Consider the following 20,168-nt stretch of genomic DNA (forward strand, 5'->3'; position numbering starts at 1 on the left):
TTTTTTTACAAAAAGACTCATTCTTGCTGGTATAATCTTAATATTTACAACCATATGAAGGTTTCATTTTTGCAATAATAAATTTTCGGAGTAGTTTTTATAGTTATACTATCAAAAATTACTGATTTGGTTATACTATTAGAAACACATAGAAAGATAATTATGAAATTATGGTGAGGTTTAATATTTGGACAACTTTTCTGCCGTACTTTATTGGAACGAGAAAAATAATCATTTCCTTAATAACCATTTAAACAATTTATTTAACTAAAACAATAACATTATAGCCTATGTATTCATGTTTGTTAACTGATGTGGTTAAACATTTTTTTAAAAAAATTTAGACTTTTAGCACACATGAAAAACTTAAAACAAATCCTTATTTCCTGATGAATAGCCTTTGGACTATAATGTAACTGAAATAAAACTATATTTAGAAAGATTTTTCCTCCAAAAGCATTTCCTTTTAAAAATTTGATTTAAATATAAAAAAATTGATTTAAATTATTAAAAAATCATTTAAAAAAAAATCATTGATTTTTATCCACCCTGGTACTGTACTATAAAATAAATAAAACAGTATTGTAGATTATGAAAATTAAATTTCATTTTACCTGCACTGATGATAGTCATTGCTTGTATGAGGGGTTTTATCTATTTCCGCTGTCACACAATCAATCAATCAATCAGTAGCTAAACTGGGATCCACACAGTCCCCAAAACAAATTAACTGAAAAAGCCTCAAAACAAAAAACGCAAAATAAATAGCAAAAACAAAAGCACCAAATATCACCTCCAAATATCACCACCCAACACTGCAATCGGAGAAGGCTTGAATTACCATTGGGGGCGGAATTACCAGCGAAACAGGAAATCGCGGAAACGGAAGGCTTGAATTATAATGGGGGGGATGCAAATTAGCAGTGCACAGGAAACACAGGGGGACTCAAAACGGAGCATGTTCGGCTTCCGAAAATGTTCGAAAACCGGAACACCTACTTCCGGTTTTGCAGCGTTCGGGTTCCAAGTTGTTCGTGAACTAAGCTGTTTGAAAACTGATGTACCACTATATTATTAAAACTACCCCCAAATTACCTTCGCCTGAGCAGAGGCATGGCAGTAAGACTAAACTCTCAAAAGGGACTGACTGAGTCAGGACAATGCAGATGCTCTCTAGCTTCCTCCATCTGCACAATGGGAGCTGGGAGTTTTCCCTCCCTCTCCATCCCCACCTCCCTCTCCCCAATAGGCCTGGGCGATACTGTATCTGGTTTTCAACATCATGATATATCACCAGCTAAACATTGCAATACACTGATATATCACGATATATGAAGTAAGGATGGAGCTATGTAGAGGCATTGGCTGGCTTCACGGTTTTTCCTGCACCATGACTGGCAAGTAAAAAATGGACTTCAAACCAGTTTTGGAAAATATATCGCCTGGCCCTACTCTCTTGACATGCCCACCCCAGCACTAGCAAATACTGGGAGTTGCCCTGCTTGCCCAGGGATGCTTCACCAGTTGACACCTCCCGGTCCCCTGAGTCGAGGAGGAGTACAAATATGCACTCCTGTTCTTATCAGGATCAAGTAGTTGTGCATATATAGAGAGCCAATGTGGTGTTAGTGATTCAGAGTGTTGGACTAAGACCTGGGAGATTGGGATCCTAGTCTTCTCTCCATTTTAATCTAGAGCTTGCAGACCTCCAATGAAACTGAATATTGGAAGATTAAGAAAAAAAATCAGAGGAAGTTCTTCTTCATGCAGTGCATAGCTAAACTAGGGAACTCACTCCCACCGGAGGCAATGATGGCCAACTTGGGATGCCTTTAAAAGAGGATTAGATAAATACATGAAGGAGAGGACTACCGACGGCTACCAGCCGGGATGGCTCTGCTCTGTCCCCACAGCTGGGGGCAGCAATGCTTCTGAATGCCAGTGGCTGGACACCACAGGAGGGGAGACAGTGCTCTTGTGCTTGGGTCCTGTTTGCAGGTATCCCATGGGCATCTGGTTGGGCACTGTGGGGACAGGATGGTAGACTAGATGAGCAACTGTCCTGATCCAGCAGGGCTCTTGTTATCTTCCTACATTCAAATCAGTAGTAATCAAAATGTTGTACAGTACTTGAAATATACAGGTCATCCCAGCGTGCGAATCAAGCAGGCCAAGAGGCAATTAGTTCTACCTCTTGAGTCACCATTTTACATCTGACTCCAGTTGGCAGACTTCAAAGTTACAGTAGACACAAACACACCCTGCAAGCCTTGCTGCAGGCCAAAGACGGAGAACACACGTCGCTCCAGATGTAGTTCAACAACATAATGGTCGCTGTAGTTAACTACCATTATCCCACAGTACTACCCAAGAGGAAGGGGGTTGGAGCCCAACCGCAACTGGAGGGCCAGAGATTTCCCATGCGTATTGCTAGGCAGAGAGGTGTGCTCAGGGCAACGTTCTCTTCTTGTGAATTTTTTTGGGAGAGTAAACTACATTTTTTAAAGAGTCAAACTCTCTATTCCTCATCACTCGAATCTAACAAGTCCTTAAACTAGGATTAGATTGGACTGATGGCACCAGTTCTGTAGATTTGATTAGTCACATGCTAGCATAACCCATGGAACAGGAAGAACTAATTTCTGTCTTAAATCTTTGCATCTATGAAACCCAGCACTCTAACTCAGTGGTTTCCAAAGTGGGTAGCAAGCACTGCCCCCAGGGGAAGATAACCTAGGGGGCTCTAAGAGGCAAGGAGGCCGAAGGGGGCACTAGAGGTGTAAATGAATATCAGACTTTGAAAAGCTGGTATCGCTGGATCAAGTTCATCAGTTTTCTTGAATTAATTAAACTAAACAGTTTCAACAGAATTGTGAATTGAAGTGCAATTAGTGGTTGTTGTTTTGAATCTCATTTATTATCTTCCTTAGAGGGTTGTGCAAAGGGAATAATGCTTTTTATGTGTGGCGTAGTGGGTTCTAGGGATGTGTTTATGGAACCAACAGGGTAGGGGTGCAAAGAAGTTGGGGAACCACTGGTCTAGTTCTTCACTTGTTTGTTCTGAGAGAAGGGAGAAAGAGTAAAGGGTCAAACTCACAGCACAACCTGCCTTGTAACTCACAGGATCATGCAGCGTGTTAACTCTTTTATGGGTTGTGCTGAACTGCAAAGGTGGAATAAGATCTGTTCATTCCAATGCAGCTTCATTTTAGTTTTGTAAGCAAGAGTGAGATGTTAACGTCAGTTCTCAAATACCTTGGATGCAACAGCCACTTTGAGGGTTGCTGTCGCTGTTTACAATCAAGTGGCATGTAAGTTTTATGAAATAAAACAAATTTAGTAGGTATTATGCACAGACCAATCCATTTGCAGGGCCTACCATGCTGCTACATAACAACATAAGTATCATAAACACACTTGATATTCAGACACCACACCAAGTCAAATCATAAGTTTAGCATGAGTATGTGGGCTCAGGGAGAGCAGACTGCAGTCACGTCATTCCTTTCTGGTTGTTCTGCCACTATGCCTCACTGAGCTAAGCCATGCTTTGCCATAGCATGTTGTCTTACTTTCGACTTGTGATGCCGTTCTCCAAAACAAACCATGAGCCACAAACAATAGGGTAAGCCTTGGTTGCACCTCCTAAGGAAGCTAAACCAAAAGCCCAGATTTAAGTGGCACACTAAGCTAAACCATAGCTTAACTCCTTCCAACTTCCAAATTCTATGATTCAACACAGCAGCAAAATGATCAGGGAGGCCACAACCTCCTCAATGGAGCCTGCACATGAAATAAGTCATGGCTTGGCTTATCACGATATACAAACCAGATCATTCTGTTATCTGTACCGTACTAAAAATTAACCTGTGTGGGGTGATATGGGAGGGAAGTATCAGCCCTGCTGTAAACTTCAGTGGAATACAATAGATCAGAAAAAAATCAAAGTGAGGCTGAAGAGACACTGGGGGATGGGAGCAGAACTCGCCCCAACCAAAGATTTTAACACAGTTAACAATGCCTAAGTAGGGCTAATTTTGCATCATTAAAAAAAAATGTTTTGCCTACATACTGTACTTTGCTTTTGATCATAAAAGCAGGTTGTAACCAGGATCCTTTTGGATAAGGTATTTCCTCCTCTGGGAGAGAAAAGGGATAATGGTTCTCTCAATGATACTTCCACTCTCTATTTTTTAATATCTGCCTTAAAAAGTATGAGTTATATCCAACCAAGTTCTACTCAGAATAAACCCACTGGAAATAATGGACTTAAATTAGTCCTGCCTGTTATTTTTAATGGGTCTACTTTGAGTAGTGGTGGTAAAAGTAATATTTATTTATTTATTTATACCCCACCCATCTGGCTGGGCTTCCCCAGACACTCTGGGCGGCTCCCAACATAATATTAAAAACACAATACAGCATTAAACATTAAAAACTTCCCTAAACAGGGCTGCCTTCAGATACAACCCAGTCTCCTTGCCCATTTTGTTTCTTCTTTGCTGCCCAGTTGATTGGGGATACCTTTCCATAGTTTAAAACTGATTAATTTGGGCCATTGCCCCCTTGATTCCATAAGCTCATCCCCAGGGCTCCTTACCCTATAAAAAGCATTATTCAGAATAGGGGTTTGCAGCAGCCACTAAGGAAGATAGCAACGCGATGAAATCCCAAACAGTAACAACTAATTGCACACTGATTCAAAATCCAGTTAAAACTATTGAGTTTAACTAATTCAATAAAACTGATGAACTTGAGCAAGTGATGCCAGATTTTCAAAGTGATAGTCATTTACACCTCCAGTGCCTCCCTCCTGCCCCCTAAGTAATCCCACCACCTCCTGGGGGCAGTACCACTCACTTTGGAAACCAGTGACATAAGCTGTAAAATGCTTCACTCTTAGTGTTGGTATCCGTTAAGTGGTACCATCACTTTTCCATCATCAATGGGAAGAAGCAAATGACCACATAGGCTTGACCTGGGAGAGTTGACTGGCTCTGCAAAGTGTCAACCGTCTGGATTCTGCAACAGCAACAATTTGCACGCCAACCACATGTAACAAATGAGGATGCTCATGCCTCCATCCTGCCCATCCAGCGAAACCCTCCAATCCTGTCCAAGAATCCCAGGAGCACAGCACTGGAAGGAGCCAGCTTGTGTCACACCCCACCGTGGGAAACTGAAAAGCTAACTGGAGGGGTGGAGCACCCGTTCCACGGCATTCCTCTGCCCTGTGACACAGCCTGGCCCTGGGAGCAATAAGAGATAGAACCACAGGACATACAGGCAGACATGCTTTGCCTGAGCATGGTGTATGCAGGCACCATGTGTGCTATATACACAGCCAAGTACTGTAATGTATTGGTGCTACTTCAGGTGAACATGGAGTTGTGGCTCATCAGTACTGTTAGCAAAAGAAATAAAACATATAATTGCAAGTGAACATGGTTTAATGCTCTTAGGCTTGGTGCACTCTTTCGATCAGTGTTTCCAGAGAAAAGCCTGAAGTGTTTGGTTATTTGTTAATTGGTTCAGTTGTACTTTAATTTCATCTGTACTTGTAAACAGTTGACAAAAATGAACTGGAAAAACTGAAGACGAAATAATTGCAATGAATGTGGTTGCTTTGCTCCACCTGACACGCATCACTACCAAAATATATGCTTGGGTCTATTTTCACCTACTTAAAGAATGTCCATTAAAGAGGTACTGAAAAGTCATACTGCTCACTTATGATTGCCTGATAGCAAAGGACAGAAAGCAGTTTCTACAGAAGTATAAGAGGCAAAAACAACTGGGCCCTCTTGCTTAAGCATATATGGAACTTGGAACAGTGGAAGCCAAGAATTAAAGATAAACAATTCAAATTCAAAATCAGCACTCAAGATCTACTATCCAGTGACTATTGTTACTTTCCATCCCAATATTATTGCAAGAAAGGATGCTGTTATGTTTCAGTTTACATATTGGCCAGTGTGGTATAGTGGTTAGTGTCTTGGACTACGACCTGGGAGCGACCAGGGTTCAAATCTCCACTTGCCCATGAAGCTCATTGGAGTTGACCCCCCCACCCTGGGGGCCAGTCTCAGCCTAATCTAAGGTTGTTGTGGGAATTAAATGAGGAAGGGATTAATTATGTGTGCCACCTTTGGCTCCTTGGAGAAATAAGTGGGGGCTGTAAATGCAATAAAATAAATAATAAAGAAAAAAGTTAAGAGTGGCAAAATAAAGTACTGTATTAGTTGTCATCATTGTCATTTGGCAGTGAAGACTAACAAGCCCACTTGGAGAATAACTTGATAAATCTAACTGGGCTAAAACTTTAAAAATCCATAGGGTTCCATACCAGGTAGCTCCTGCATATCTTCCCCCATGTTAAGTAAAATTACGAATTGCCAGAGAAGCCACTTTCGTCTTAAGGGTGTTGCTGTCGCAGGTAAACAAAAGTGCACAACTTTTCATTTCTGGCACACACACACACACACACACACACACACACACACACAGGCCCGTGAGAAAGAAGGAATACTGGAAGGAACTTGATTTCCCAGCTGCAAAACCCCTTCACCAGCCTTTTGCCTCCAACATGCAGGAATTATATACTTTTGTTTTCAAAAAGTTGGGTTATACTGTATATATATTGCCGAAGAAACCAAACCTGTGCGCGTCCCAGCATCACAGGAGGCGGAGGTCCAAAGGGGCGGAAACGGTGCCGCTGGAGAAAAGCAAGGGTGGGGTGGAAGGGGCGTCCGTCCCGACGACTCAGTTTGTCGCGTGCGAAAAGGAAGACTGGAATGGGGGAGCTTCTTCTGCACAGTCTCAGCGGGAGCTGCTGCCGCTGCCCGGGAGACAGGCAGAAGCGTGCAGGGGGCCCATCCCCGCGTTCCCGGGGCGGCGAGAAAGATTCGCTTGCCTGCTGCTGGTGCCAAACTCCAGAGCGCCGCTCTCCCCTTGCGCGCAGGCGTTCAGCACTCCGCTCGCTAACGAGGAAACATGGCCGGGAAAGGAGGGAGGGAGGGAGCAGTGGGAGCGGAGAGCCTCCGGGAAGCGGAGAGACTCAGCCCCTCGCCTGCCTAGGGGAGCCTCAACCAAGGAGGGAGAGCGCGCTCAGCGCCGCCACAGCCTTGCCAAGCACCCCATCTCCATCGCCTTTGCGCGCTCCGGACGCGCCCTCCTCCCGAAGTCTTTAAAGCAACAGCAACCGCTTTGGAAACCAAAGGCTTGGAAGCAGAGGCAGGCAGGAAGGTCTGCCCAAAGCCACACGCCGCCTGCTCACTGGCCCGAGCCGGCCCAGCTGCAGATTTCCGTTGGCTGCCCGGCCTGCCAGTCGCGCTCATTGACAAAGAGCGAGAGGGAGGGAGGCGAGACACGGTTCTTTTGTCATCTCTGGCTTCTGTAGCAGAAAGGGTTGCAAAAGAGCCCGGTCTCGTCGGGCAGCGCCCCTCCGGAGTAGGCTTTGCAAAAAGGCTCCTAATTTTGCTGCAGGATCTTGTCTCGAGTTAACGCAGAGTTAAGTTTCACAAGGACACAGAGGATCTCACACAGAAGACCCAGAGCCATCTTCCTCGCACGGATTCACACACATTAAGTTCAGCAATCTTTACAAACAACCCTGCCGGGTAGGCAAGCGTTACCTGCATCCTACTGACAGGGTCCTTGTGCAGTTGAGACCACACAGTTAAGTCCTGGCAAAGGTTGGAGTTGCAATTAAGACTTTGCAGCACAGCACTTCACTGCCACGTCCTGTCAGGTTCCCATTAGATGCCCTTTTCAATCCCAAAGGAAACAAAGGACACATTCCCACCATACATTTAAAGCACTAGGAAGCCACTTTAAACCATCATGGCTTCCCCCAAAGAATTCTGAGAGATGGAGTTTATAAAGGGCACTGAACAGTTGTTAGAAGACCCTCTCTCCCAATTCCCCTCCCAGAGCTACAGTCCTGAGTGTACTAGAATCAGAGGTGTACCTAAGCTCCTTTATGCCCTTGGCAAAGAATTGTAATGCTGCCTCTGAAGCTGGGAGAGACCATGGACAAGAAACACAAAAAGTTTGCTTTTCAACACCTTCCATGCTCCACCATTAACTTCCTCCTCAGCCATCAGGGTCAAACTGAATAATGCAAGGGCTACTGGGAACGAGGTTTAAGGAACGAAGGGCGAGGAGTGGCCTGGAAAGGTTTGGGAACCACTGGTCTAGTGAGATGTATCAATGGGACAGTTTTGGATATTGCTCTTAACAAAAAACCTGGACTGGCTGAAGACATTTTGCTCTGTGGTGAGCGACAGGATGCCAGTCCTTCCCATTCCATATGCAGAAGCCAATTGGCCTGGCAGCTGTATCAGACCAGCACAGTCTGCCCCTCTTCACCCAGGGACAGCTGTCTAGCTTAGGCATAACCACTTCCCTGACCCTCAACTTCACTCTGCCTGATCCTGGGGTGGGAAACCTCTGACTCACCACATGTTGCTGGGCTAGATTACATGGTGGCTGAGGCTGATGGGGTTCAATTCCAAAAAACATATGAAGGGCCACATGTTCCCCATCCTTGACTGGCTAGGTTTGTTGGTAATTTATTTTTTTATTGAGATATTTTTTAGATAAAGAAAATTTGAAAAGTACATATAACACATCAACAACCACAAGTGGGGTACATTTCAGCAGGTAAACAAAGGACAGAGGATCAAGAATTGGGGGTGCAGGGGGGGAAGGGTCACCTCAGGGAAGAGGCAAGTAATGACACATTCAGTGTTTAGGTAGTTGCTTAGAACCAAAGCATTTGACAAACTCACATGAAGGACTGAAATAGTTTGGGAATAATCTCACACCACAAAGTACAGCGAGAATCTGGAGGGAGGGGGGGCTCCTTGTTAATGTAACCACAACTGAAAACCATGTGACTGAAAAGGGTGACTCGCATTTAAGTCCCCAGATTTGTGGACTATGCCTGTAAGTTTCTTGGCCACTGCCCTTTGCCATACCCCATTCTACCACCTTGCCAAAGAAAAATGGGCATGAGGCCTTCAGTGGTGCGCAACATCCATGGAATCGTAGAATCACAGAATTGTAGAGTTGGAAGGGACTCCAAGGGTCACCTAGTCCAACCCCCTGCAATGCAGGAATCTCAACTAAAGCATCCGTGGCAGATGGCCACCCAACTTTAAAACTTCCAAGACTTAAAAACTTCCAAGGAAGGTCTACAACCTCCAGAGTTTGACCATTCCAGACTATTAACCAATAGCACAATCAAAACTTTGTACAAAGTGTTTTGCATATTTTCTGGAAAAGATGAAATTCAGGATAAACCTGGGGGAACCAGGTATTTCAAGGAGTGTTTCTAACCAGCATTTGTCAACCCATGCCTTGAGATCTGCTGGGAGGGCTGTTGCAGCTTATTCTGCAGCGGCTCACAGCAGGGCCTTCTTGCTTATATGGCTGTAGAACTCCTTTTCATTGAAGGAACACTTGCCTCCCCCACCAATGTTTACTCAACAATAATTGAAGATGTACTTGTTCTGCTTGGCCTTTGGGAATTGGTTGGCTTAGTCTGTTCACCAGGACTCATGCAGGCACTGCTAAAGATTGGTGGAAAATCTGTGAGCTTTCATCATTTGAATGTTGAATCTGGAATCATTGCAATGCATACCCTGGTCTTAAATTGGGAACTTTGAACATAAGAAGAGCCTCCTGGATCAAGCCAACAATGGCCCAGCCAACATCTGGTCCAGCATCCTGTTCTCACAGTGGCCAACCAGATTCCCCAAAAGGAAGCCCACAAGCAAGACCAAAGTACAAGAGCCACCTCCCCTTCTGTGGTTTACAGCAACTGGTATTCATAAGCATTTGTTGCTTCTGACCATGGAGGCAGAGCATAGTCTTCATGGCTACTATTCATCTATAGACTTATGTCCCCCCATGAATGTGTCTAAGCCTCTTTTAAAGCCATCTAAGTGGGTGGCCATCACTGCCTCCTTTGGGAGAGAGTTCCATAGTTTAATTCTGCTCTGTATGAAGAATGACTCCCTTTCATCCGTGTCCTGAATCTCTCATATCCAGCTTCATTTGATGTCCTCGAGTTCTAGCGCTATGAGAGAGGGAGGAAAACTTTTCTCTATCCACTGGTAGTGTAAAGATATTATTACGTTAAAATGATGGTGGTGGTACAGTGGAACCTCAGTTCATGAACACCTCGGTTTATGAATTTTCAGTTTATGAACGCCGCGGACCCATCTGGAACGGATTAATTCACTTTCCATTACTTTCAATGGGAAAGTTCGCTTCAGTTTACGAACGCTTCAGTTTATGAACTGACTTCCGGAACCAATTACACCCATGCTTCGGGTTAAGTACGCTTCAGGTTGAGTACTCTGCGGACCCGTCTGGAACGGATTAATCCACTTTCCATTACTTTCAATGGGAAAGTTCGCTTCAGTTTATGAACGCTTCAGTTTAAGTACTGACTGTCTGGAATGGATTAATTCACTTTCCATTACTTTCAATGGGAAAGTTCGCTTCAGTTTATGAACGCTTCAGTTTATGAACAGATTTCTGGAACCAATTGTGTTCATAAACCGAGGTACCACTGTAGTCAGGAAAGCCCTGACAAAAAGACAGCTCTAGGAAGTTCTGGGAAAGAGGCACGCTGGTTCCTTTACCCTTTCAGAAACAGTTCTCTTGTAGTACTGTACTGTAATAGCTCTTGTGTGACCAGTTTCCTTTAATTTCAGGAGAGCATGAATGCACTGCGTTTTCTAACCAAACAAAGCCAGACACGACAACTTGAGCCGAACAGGAAAGGAGCAAGGAAAGGAGCAGGACATCCCAGGTTCCCTTTGCCAAATGTTCCTCCTTCCCTCCCCCCACTCCGTGAGCTGCAGCACACTCTTGAGGGCTTGCCAGATAAAGGAAGCTTGCGATTTTCCATGAATAGATCACACTACAATGTCGGAATACAGGAAGCAGCGCAGGAAAGGAGCTGGTAAAAGCCACTAAATTGTAGTGCATTTCTCAAGCCAAGTTACACAACTGAGCAAAAGGTTTCTTCTGGTCCACGGAAAGAACAGAGTCAGAGAACACAAGGGCTACTCTGCAAACAAACTGGAAGGCTCCAAAATGCCTTTTGTGTTGCCATAGGAATGTGGCTGGAAAGAGCTCTATCTCAGGTTATTAAGAAGCTGTGCAACAGGGATGGTGCTGAACAAAAGGGTACCTTAAAGGTCTACTGTCAGTGAAAGAACAGGAGACTGCAGCCATCTGCATTAAATGTCCATAGAAGGATGTTTGCTGGACAGTGAAGACCACTGAAAAGAGGATCTGCCTAATTTTTCTCCCTCGAAACCCTGGAGGTGCAAAGTGCACAGGAATCTTCACTAGTTCAAAAACATGCCACAAGAGATTAACTCAAGCTCATTTGTTAAAATGGATTAAAAGTCACAGAAATAACCCATAAATTCTCAATACGCCACTCCCTATTTGTCTATATCAAAGATAACCAGGATAATGATAGGACACTGTACTATTTTCAGGTGGGATGCATACACATACCAGCAAATTCAGGGTGTGCAGTTACAGTTGATTGGGAGGTCTTGTGCAACAAATTCACTTCTCTAAAAGATCAGATATTTTGCAATAAGGAAGCTGGCAGAAAAATGCACTGGAGAGTATGGGACTACACTTATTTAGCACCACATCGTCTAACCTCCCTGCAAACAAATGAGGATAAAGGCTCCACATACAGGTCATCTGGAAGCACTTTTAATTCTCTTCTTCCTGTGTCCCCAGTGGGTGAAGACAGTTATCAGGTGGCTTTAATATACAGTGGTGCCTCGCAAGACGAAAGTAATTTGTTCCGCGAGTCGCTTCGTCTTGCGATATTTTCGTCTTGCGAAGCGCGGTTTGCTGCGGCAAAAAACCCCAAACAAACAAAAAAACTGCCAAAAAACTTCGTCTTGCGAAGCGCGGCCATAGTAAACTTCATCTTGTGAAGTGCCGAAAACATCGCAAAACGCTTTCGTCTTGCGAGTTTTTCGTTGTGCGAGGCATTCGTCTTGCGAGGTACCACTGTACATTGCTGCAAAATCTTGTAGCACTACTGGATGCTACCTTCAAGGTTCTTGGTGGGGATTAAGGTAATCAGAGACCTATGACCTGCTTGCATCTCTAGAGTCATTCAAATACCCAGCAGTTCAATGAATACTTCTCCATATAGATGTGCACCCTATACTAGAACCTCAGAATCTACCAACTGGAGCCAGGTGTAAAAAAAACACACAGTTAGAATTGAAAAAACAGTGCTGAAGTTAGGCTGGCAAGCACACAAGGCCTTCTTGGTGGTGGCTCTGCAGTCATGGAACTCTTTTTCTGTTACCATTCCTTGGCCCCTCCAGCTCTAACATTCAACAAAGCCTTAAACATGTGCATTTGTTACTATTACCTTAAAGAGAGTTTAGGTCAGGCATCCCCAAACCTCGGACCTCCAGATGTTTTGGACGACAATTCCCATCATCCCTGACCACTGGTCCTGTTAGCTAGGGATCATGGGAGTTGTAGGCCAAAACATCTGGAGGGCCACAGTTTGGGGATGCCTGGTTTAGGTGATCCAGTTCGGTTTCTCTCACACACATCTTTGTCTGTATCCATATTTCATGTTCTGCCTAATGATCTGTTGCTTTATCTCCCTTCTCTGAGCTTCATGAGTTCTTGGCCAGAAAAGGAACTAATAAATAAGCAGAATAATACATATTCTGAGTTGAGGAATTTTTATGCACCAGAACTGAACTGAACTTATACAGCCCTTTCACACAAAAGGCCACCCCGTTAGCATTCCTCATTACACCAGCATGGTGCCATAGCTAGAATGTTGGAATAAGACCTGGGAGACCAGGGTTCAAATTCCCAGTGGACCATGAAGCTCCCTGGGAGACCTGGGGGGGGAGAGGGAGGGGGTCTGTCGCTGCCTCTCAGCCTAATCTACCTCACAGGGCTGTTGTGGGTATTATATGAAGGAGGTGAGAACAATGGACGCCACAATGAGCTGCTTGGAGAAAAAAGCAGAATAGCAATGCAGTGAAATAAATAAATAAAAAATAAATTTGGCTGTCTCTATCTTAGGTGGGACGCAGGTGGAGCTGTGGTTAAACCACAGAGCCTAGGAGAAGGTCAGCGGTTCGAATCCCCGCGACGGGGTGAGCTCCTGTTGTTCGGTCCCTGCTCCTGCCAACCTAGCAGTTCAAAAGCATGTCAAAGTGCAAGTAGATAAGTAGTTACCGCTCCAAGCGGGAAGGTAAACGGCATTTCCGTGCACTGCACTGCTCTGGTTCGCCAGAAGCGGCTTTGTCATGCTGGCCGCATGACCTGGAAGCTGTACGCCGGCTCCCTCGGCCAATAATGCGAGATGAGCGCCGCAACCCCAGAGTCGGTCACGACTGGACCTAATGGTTAGGGGTCCCTTTACCTTTGATCTTAGGTAGTAAAAGTTGTTTCATTGTTGCTCTTATAAAATGATTGGGTGTCACGTTAAATCACTCAAGAGATCCATCAGTAGATCCCAATCTACCTTCCACATACCCAAGGAAAACAAATTCAGTAGTTTTTATGGCTTTATTGGAGATTTGGACTGATCTTCTCCAACCTGATACCCTCCAGATATTTTGGTCGTCAGCTCCCATCTACCTTAACCAGTATGGCAGGATCAAATCAACGATTTCTAGGCATGATCCTGGGGACAAACCAAAAAAGGGGTGGTTGTTTTTTTGTGCCAGACTTGTAAGCTTCCCAGAAATGCCTGGCTGGCACTTATAGGAACAGAATGCTAGATAGATATTTGATTTAATATAGCAGGACCTTCTGCACACATTGGAAAAGCTCTTCCACTAAGCTATCTATGGCTCTTCCCCAGAACATGTCATGTACATTGATGGTGCTATTATGCTACTATTATGCTATAATTATGGTACTACTGTATTAGGTAGTACCATGAAGTGGCTCTTGATTCTTTTGAGATTCCAACTTTGTTGGAATCAGAGAAGGTAACAAGGAGTTCAGAGGAGGTATAAATTTGCTTTGGCCACGTACAGGCCATGCTAGATGTTCTTGGTTCTACAGAAAGTGCTGCTATCACAAGGGAAGCCTCCTTGAACAAGTTCAGAGAGTCTCTGCTGAATTCAAATCCCATTCAAGCCGAGGATGACCCAGTTATGCAGATGCTTATTGTGATCAGAAATACAGCATTTATAACAGCACAAAAGAGCCCTGCTGGGTCAGACCTACCGTATGACCCATCTAGTCCAGGATCCTCTCCTCACAGGGGCCAACCAGATGCCCCAAAGGGAAACCCACAAGCAGGATTCAAGCCTATGAGCCATTCTCCCCTCTGGTGGTTTCCAGCAACTGATATTCAGAAGCAATTCCCAGCTGTGGAGGCAGAGCACAGCCATCATGGCTAGTCACCTTCTCCTCCATGAGTTGGTCTAATCCTGTTTTAAAGCCATCTAGGTTGGCAGGCAGACACCACTGCCTCCTGTGTGAGCAAGCTCCATAATTTAACACTATGTGCTGCATGAAGAGGTAAGGTAAAGGTAAAGGAACCCCTGACCATTAGGTCCAGTCATGACCGTCTCTGTGGTTGTGGCGTTCAACTCGCGTTATTGGCCAAGAGAGCCAGTGTACAGCTTCCAGGTCATGTGGCCAGCATGACTAAACTGCTTTTGGCAAACCAGAGCAGCACATGGAAACGCCGTTTGCCTTCCCGCTGTAGTGGTACCTATTTATCTACTTGCACTTTGATGTGCTTTCGAACTGCTAGGTTGGCAGGAGCAGGGACCAAGCAACGGGAGCGCACCCCTTCGCGGGGTTTCAAACATCCGACTTTCTGATCAGAAAGCCCTATGTTCTGTGGTTTAAGCCACAGCGCCACCCACGCATAGAGGTACTTTCTTTAAACTCCCCTGAATCTTCCAATGTTCAGCTTCATTGTACTGTATGTCCACCAGGGTTATTACGAGAGACGGAGGAAAACTTTTCTCTATCTATTTTCCCCATTACATGCATGATTTTATAAACTTCTGTCATGTATCCAACCCTACATGCAAACTGCAGGCAAGCAAAACTAAAGGTAGTTCTTCTCATCCCATCACTTTTATGCCTTGAAAAAGGTAAATGCAAATAGAAATGCAGCATCCCCTACTGGTGATATGTGGCTCCACAGGTCTTTTTGAAAAGCCATTATGGGCCAGTTTTAAATGAAAACAAAAAACAAAGCTCTGCAATTACCCTTGCAAAATATTATTAATAATATCTGGCTACAAACCTGCTCTAACCTCAGGGACCTTGCAGCCATGTGTGTGTGTACAAATTTCATAAAGTACTATGTTCACTAATGGTGTAATATAAAGCTAAAGCAAAGTGGGTGTTCCTTTCTTGGTTTTGAAGGAAATGGTTTAAAGATATAATTTACAGGCAGATCTTGCAGCCAGCCTTGGTGCAGCAGGTGTTGGAACGGGAATGATATCGGGCACTGCTATTAATCCATCTAACTCAGTATTGCCTGCACTGACTGGCAGCAGCTCTCCAGAGTTTTTCTCTCCCAAACCTCCCTGAAGCTGCCAAGGACTGAATTTGGGGCCTTCTGCATGCAAACGAGACCTTCCGCCGAGCTAACCCTACCCGCAATCTGCCTTTTATCACGTCGGTCTACCTAGCTCAGTATTGTATACACTGGCCGGCAGCAACTCTCCAGGGTTTCAGACCAAGGCTGTACCTCAGAGGCCCAAACCTACCTAGAAATAGTCCAGGGACAGAAGCTGGGACTTTCCACTTGCGCACGCTCTGCCATTAAGTTGCGCCCCATCCAAACACTTCTCCCCGCAGCAGACAGGCAAGCCTTCCTTCCCCTCCAACTCCCACACAGGCTCCTTCTGTTTTACTCGTCAGCAGCTACGAAGCCGCTCCGAGGGCGGATTAGAGACGGCGGGTTCAACCTCGCTGCTCCCTTCCCGCCGCAACTGTCCCAGACACCGCTTGCAACGGGGCTTGCAAAGCAGCCATGCACGGCAGCTCACCGACTCTCACAAGCTCCCCCTTCCAGGAAACTGGCTGTTGCAAAGGCAGTAGCTGGACAAAGCCCCCCACCACGCGGCGCCTAGCTCCCTCCTATCCGCCTTACCGTGAGCCTTCGCCCTCGAAAGCCAGCATGGTTAACAAGGGCAGGCAGGCAGCCGCCCTCTTCCTCTCGTTAACTTTTACCAGCCAACTTCAGCTATGATCCTCAGCATGCAGCTAGAAGATACGGTGAGCAGCAAAGGCTCTTGGGAAATGTAGTTCATTGCCCCGGACAACCTTTGCTGTCTCGTGGATTATGGCAAGGCATTGGATGCATCGCAGCAGCACCTCCACCAGAACCCACTTCTGATCTACCAGAAGTGCATTCTAAAGCAGACTTCACCAACCTAGGTGTCTTTCGGATGTCTTGGATGGACTACAACTCCCATCACCCCGTCAGCAAGCACATCAGCCTGTGGGTGTTGTAACCCAAAACATCTGGAGGGCAGTAGAATGATGATAATGATTAATTTTATTGCGTTTGCATCCCACCATTCCTCCAAGGAACTCAAGGTGGTGTACATGGTCCCCTCCTCCCTCTCCATTTTATCCTCAAAACAACCCTGTGAGGTAGGTTAGGCTGAGAGGCAGTGATGGGCCTAACGTCACTTTGAGCTTTTGAGGCTGTGTTGGGATGAACCCTGGTTGGCCTAGTTCTAGCTGGGCACACCAAACCACAGGCAGTGGCGGAGCTTCATACTCTGGCACCGGGTGCGGAGGGTGTGGAGAGCAGGCGGGGCGGGGCCTGCGCACATCCAGGGGGGGGCACGCTACCTGCAGGGGTGTGGTGCCCAGCGCGGGGGGGGGGGAGGACAGCCGCGATGGCACCCTACTGGGATCGTACTGCCGGGGGCCGTGCGCTCCCCCACACTCCTCTTCCTCCGCCAGTGACCACAGGGTCTCTAGAAGGCTCTCGTTACAAGACTGTTCTAAACACACATAGCGTGTGTGTGATCCTGTGCACATTTGGGAGTAAGCATCATTGAACCCAACAAGACTTGTTTGTGAACAGACATGCACCCCAGTGATGGGAATTGTAGTCGAGAGAGAGAGAGAAAGAGAAAGAGAGAGAGTGAGAGACCCAAGTTTGGGAAGAACTGCTCTAAAGAGCTGAAGATTCAAACATAGTTGGGAAGGGCCTTGCCCCAGCGGCAGATCATCTGTTTGTATCCAGAAGGTCCCAGTAGGAGATGCCAGTAGGAGGTAACCAGCCCAAACGTATCCTTTTGAGCTTGCACCAATAAATTGTGACAACTGTAGGTGGTTAAGGGTTTTTCTTGTTTTGCAGCCCAGATATGTATGCTCGCCCAGCAGACACAGGTTCTTACCACCATCTCACACTTCATAGCCTAGAAAGTGGTGGCTGTCTTGCAGCAGGGCTGCAAGGGCAGAAATTGATTGAGCAGCATCTCCTGGCTACATCAGCTTTTCTGCAACATTTATGGAAAGTTTGGTGAAAGGAGATAAAATTATAAGAGTGGTTATGCTCTTTTTCTCTGTCTCTCAGAAGTTTTTGATGCTAAAGTGCATTACAAAACTCAAAACCGTCCTGAATACAGTATTTGGCTGCAATGCAAGCTCTCACGCTGAACAGTGCATCCGACTCCCTTTTTGGTCTTGAGAACCAGTATAGTAGTGAGTGTCAGACCAGGACCTGGGAGACTAGGGTTCAGATCCTGACCCTCAGCCATGAAGCTCAACAGGATTGTTGTGGGAATTAAATGAGGAGGGGGAAAGAACTATGTACAGCCAGCCTCCAGCCCCCTGCCCCCATTTACATGGGGGTTATGTTCTGAGGCACCGTGCACGTCAGTGAAATCGCATGTAATTGAAACCAATTGAAAAAGCCTGCAAACCCCCTGTTCCGCTCCTTTAGTGGTGTTTCAAGGTCACTTTTGGGTTTGGTACGATGCACATATACATGGTCAAACACGTGGTGGTGGTGGTGGTGTCTGCCTGTATGCCCCACTGAGCTCCTTGAAGAAGGTGGGACGGAAATGCAAACAGTTAACAAATCAGCTCTAAAAGTAGAACCTGTAGCTTTGCACAGAGTAAAGTCCGGGTTCAAACCAAGCTCCAGCTTCCCCAAGCAAAGCAGAGGAATAAATACCGTACCCTGTGTGAAATGTTGGAGGGGGGCATCCGCTAGTGGTCTGTGTTGACAATTCTGAGCTTGATGGACCCATGTGCTTACGGTATTTGGCATAATCCAGGTTCCTCTGTTCTGTTCAAACAACTTCATGTTCTCAAAGCTTAGCCTTTATACATTGTAAGAGTAGCATTGTACTGTATATTGTTTCTGCTGCCACAGACTAAGACTTGAGGCAGTTTATAGACCAAACACATTTACTATTGCTTAAACTTTCAAAAAGCTTCTGTAATGTTTGCCTTTAAGGTGCAACACTCTTTGCTTTAACCCTTTTATCTTCGGTTACTTATTAAATGTACTCCAAATGTTTGCTCTCCTCTGCCTTCTCTCCAACTGCCACCTCCATTGCTAGACCAGTCATTTGAACTTCAGCCATGTATTTGTATTTAAGTCCAAAGCTCATGCTTCGGACTAAAAATGAGCTATGCTGCTCCTGCAAAGATTTAAACCCCCCTCCTCCAAAGAATATAATTGGATTTCCTGTAACAGGAAAATATCTTCAAACTTCTCAGTAGCTATATCCTGTTATTGGTAAAGTGTATAATTTATCCTGTATCCCCAAGGGATTATTGTCTCCTCTCAATCTATTGCTTTCCCCAAAAGCCTTGTTATCACATCAGCACTCTTCATGTTTTAGCCTTTCTTTGAAGTAGTGAACAGCAAGTTATTCTTTATCCTCCAACTCAGGCTGCATTAGCATGGCAGTTTATTCAGTTTCCCTAACTGTTAATTTCTGTATTATATTTGAACTATCATGTGTCATAAAAGGCACTTCTGGAAATCTAGTGGAATATAGCGAAACTTGGCACTCATTTCTGTGTTAATTGGTTCCAGAAACAATCTATTTGCAATCCTAACCCAGAAAATAGGAGTAAAGTGATAAAATTTGAGGCAGAATATAGGCATATATTCCTTTCCTGCCATTTCCTGGGTGAACCATGGAGCAACTGGACAGATTGTAATCAGGAAAGCTAATGCAATACATGGAGAGTTACACCCTCAGACTTGAAGCAAATTCAGGAGTACATGAATGGTATTTCAGATAAATTTAAATTTAGGGAATTCTGGGAAGGAAGGAATAGAAGCAGTTTGTTTCCTACCATAAACAAGAAATTAAATAATTTGTCTCTGAATAAGCATTAAATATTGCAGCCCACTACTCATAATTGTTTAGAGTTCAAAAAATGTCACATGCACACTTAGCAGCACTTTGAAATATTTAAAATACATACCATACTGTACTAAATTTAAAGGGGGGGGCGTTATTGCAGAGGCTGTGCAAGTTTGGTCCAATGATCAAATCCAAAACAATAAAACTCATACAAGTACGGTAAAACAAATATTAAATTAAGGATTAGGAAAACTGTTAATTCTGAATAATTCTAAATTGCAAAATACCACCTACTTATCTGAGATCTTTACCCTGAATTTTTGGGTAACCTCAAGGCAATTTTAAGAGATTAGGATTAAGAGTGGGTGGCACTGTGGTCTAACCATTGAGCCTCTTGGGCTTGCCGATCAGAAGGTTGATGGTTCAAATCCCCGCAACAAGGTGAGCTCCCATTGTTCGGTCCCAGCTCCTGCCCACCTAGCAGTTCGAAAGCACATCAAAGTGCAAGCAGATAAATAGGTACCACCCTGGTGGGAAGGTAAACGGCATTTCAGTGCGCTGCTCTGGTTCACCAGAAGCAGTTTAGTCATGCTGACCACATGACCCAGAAGCTGTCTGCGGACAAACGCCGACTCCCTCGGCCAGTAAAGCGAGATGAGCGCCGCAACCAGAGTTGTCCGTGACTGGACTTAACTGTCAGGGGTACCTTTACCTTTTAGGTTTGCTGTGGGGTAAACAGCCAGAATCTTTTAATGTGATATGTTGGGACTGTTCGGCAGTGGAATTTGCTGTCAAGGAGTGTGGTGGATT

The 20,168-nt window shown here is 45.1% G+C and overlaps 1 protein-coding gene across 3 annotated transcripts in view; it reads right to left on the reverse strand.

Annotated features, from left to right (window-relative positions):
* Positions 1 to 16,293, reverse strand: part of AMOT (angiomotin) — a 72,085-nt gene extending 55,792 nt beyond the window's left edge. The window contains exon 1 of one of the 3 annotated variants that reach the window (XM_035113573.3): positions 16,163 to 16,293. The gene's annotated coding sequence lies outside the window, so the exon portion shown is untranslated. Of the gene's footprint in view, positions 1 to 6,658; positions 7,232 to 16,162 lie in introns of those variants that run through there. The other 2 variants (XM_035113572.3, XM_088664694.1) reach the window with 2 other exon arrangements.
* Positions 16,294 to 20,168: the final 3,875 nt, after the last annotated feature.

Source organism: Zootoca vivipara, chromosome Z2 (genome assembly GCF_965207765.1).
Source record: "Zootoca vivipara chromosome Z2, rZooViv2.hap1.1, whole genome shotgun sequence".
NCBI classification, from domain to species: domain Eukaryota; kingdom Metazoa; phylum Chordata; class Lepidosauria; order Squamata; family Lacertidae; genus Zootoca; species Zootoca vivipara.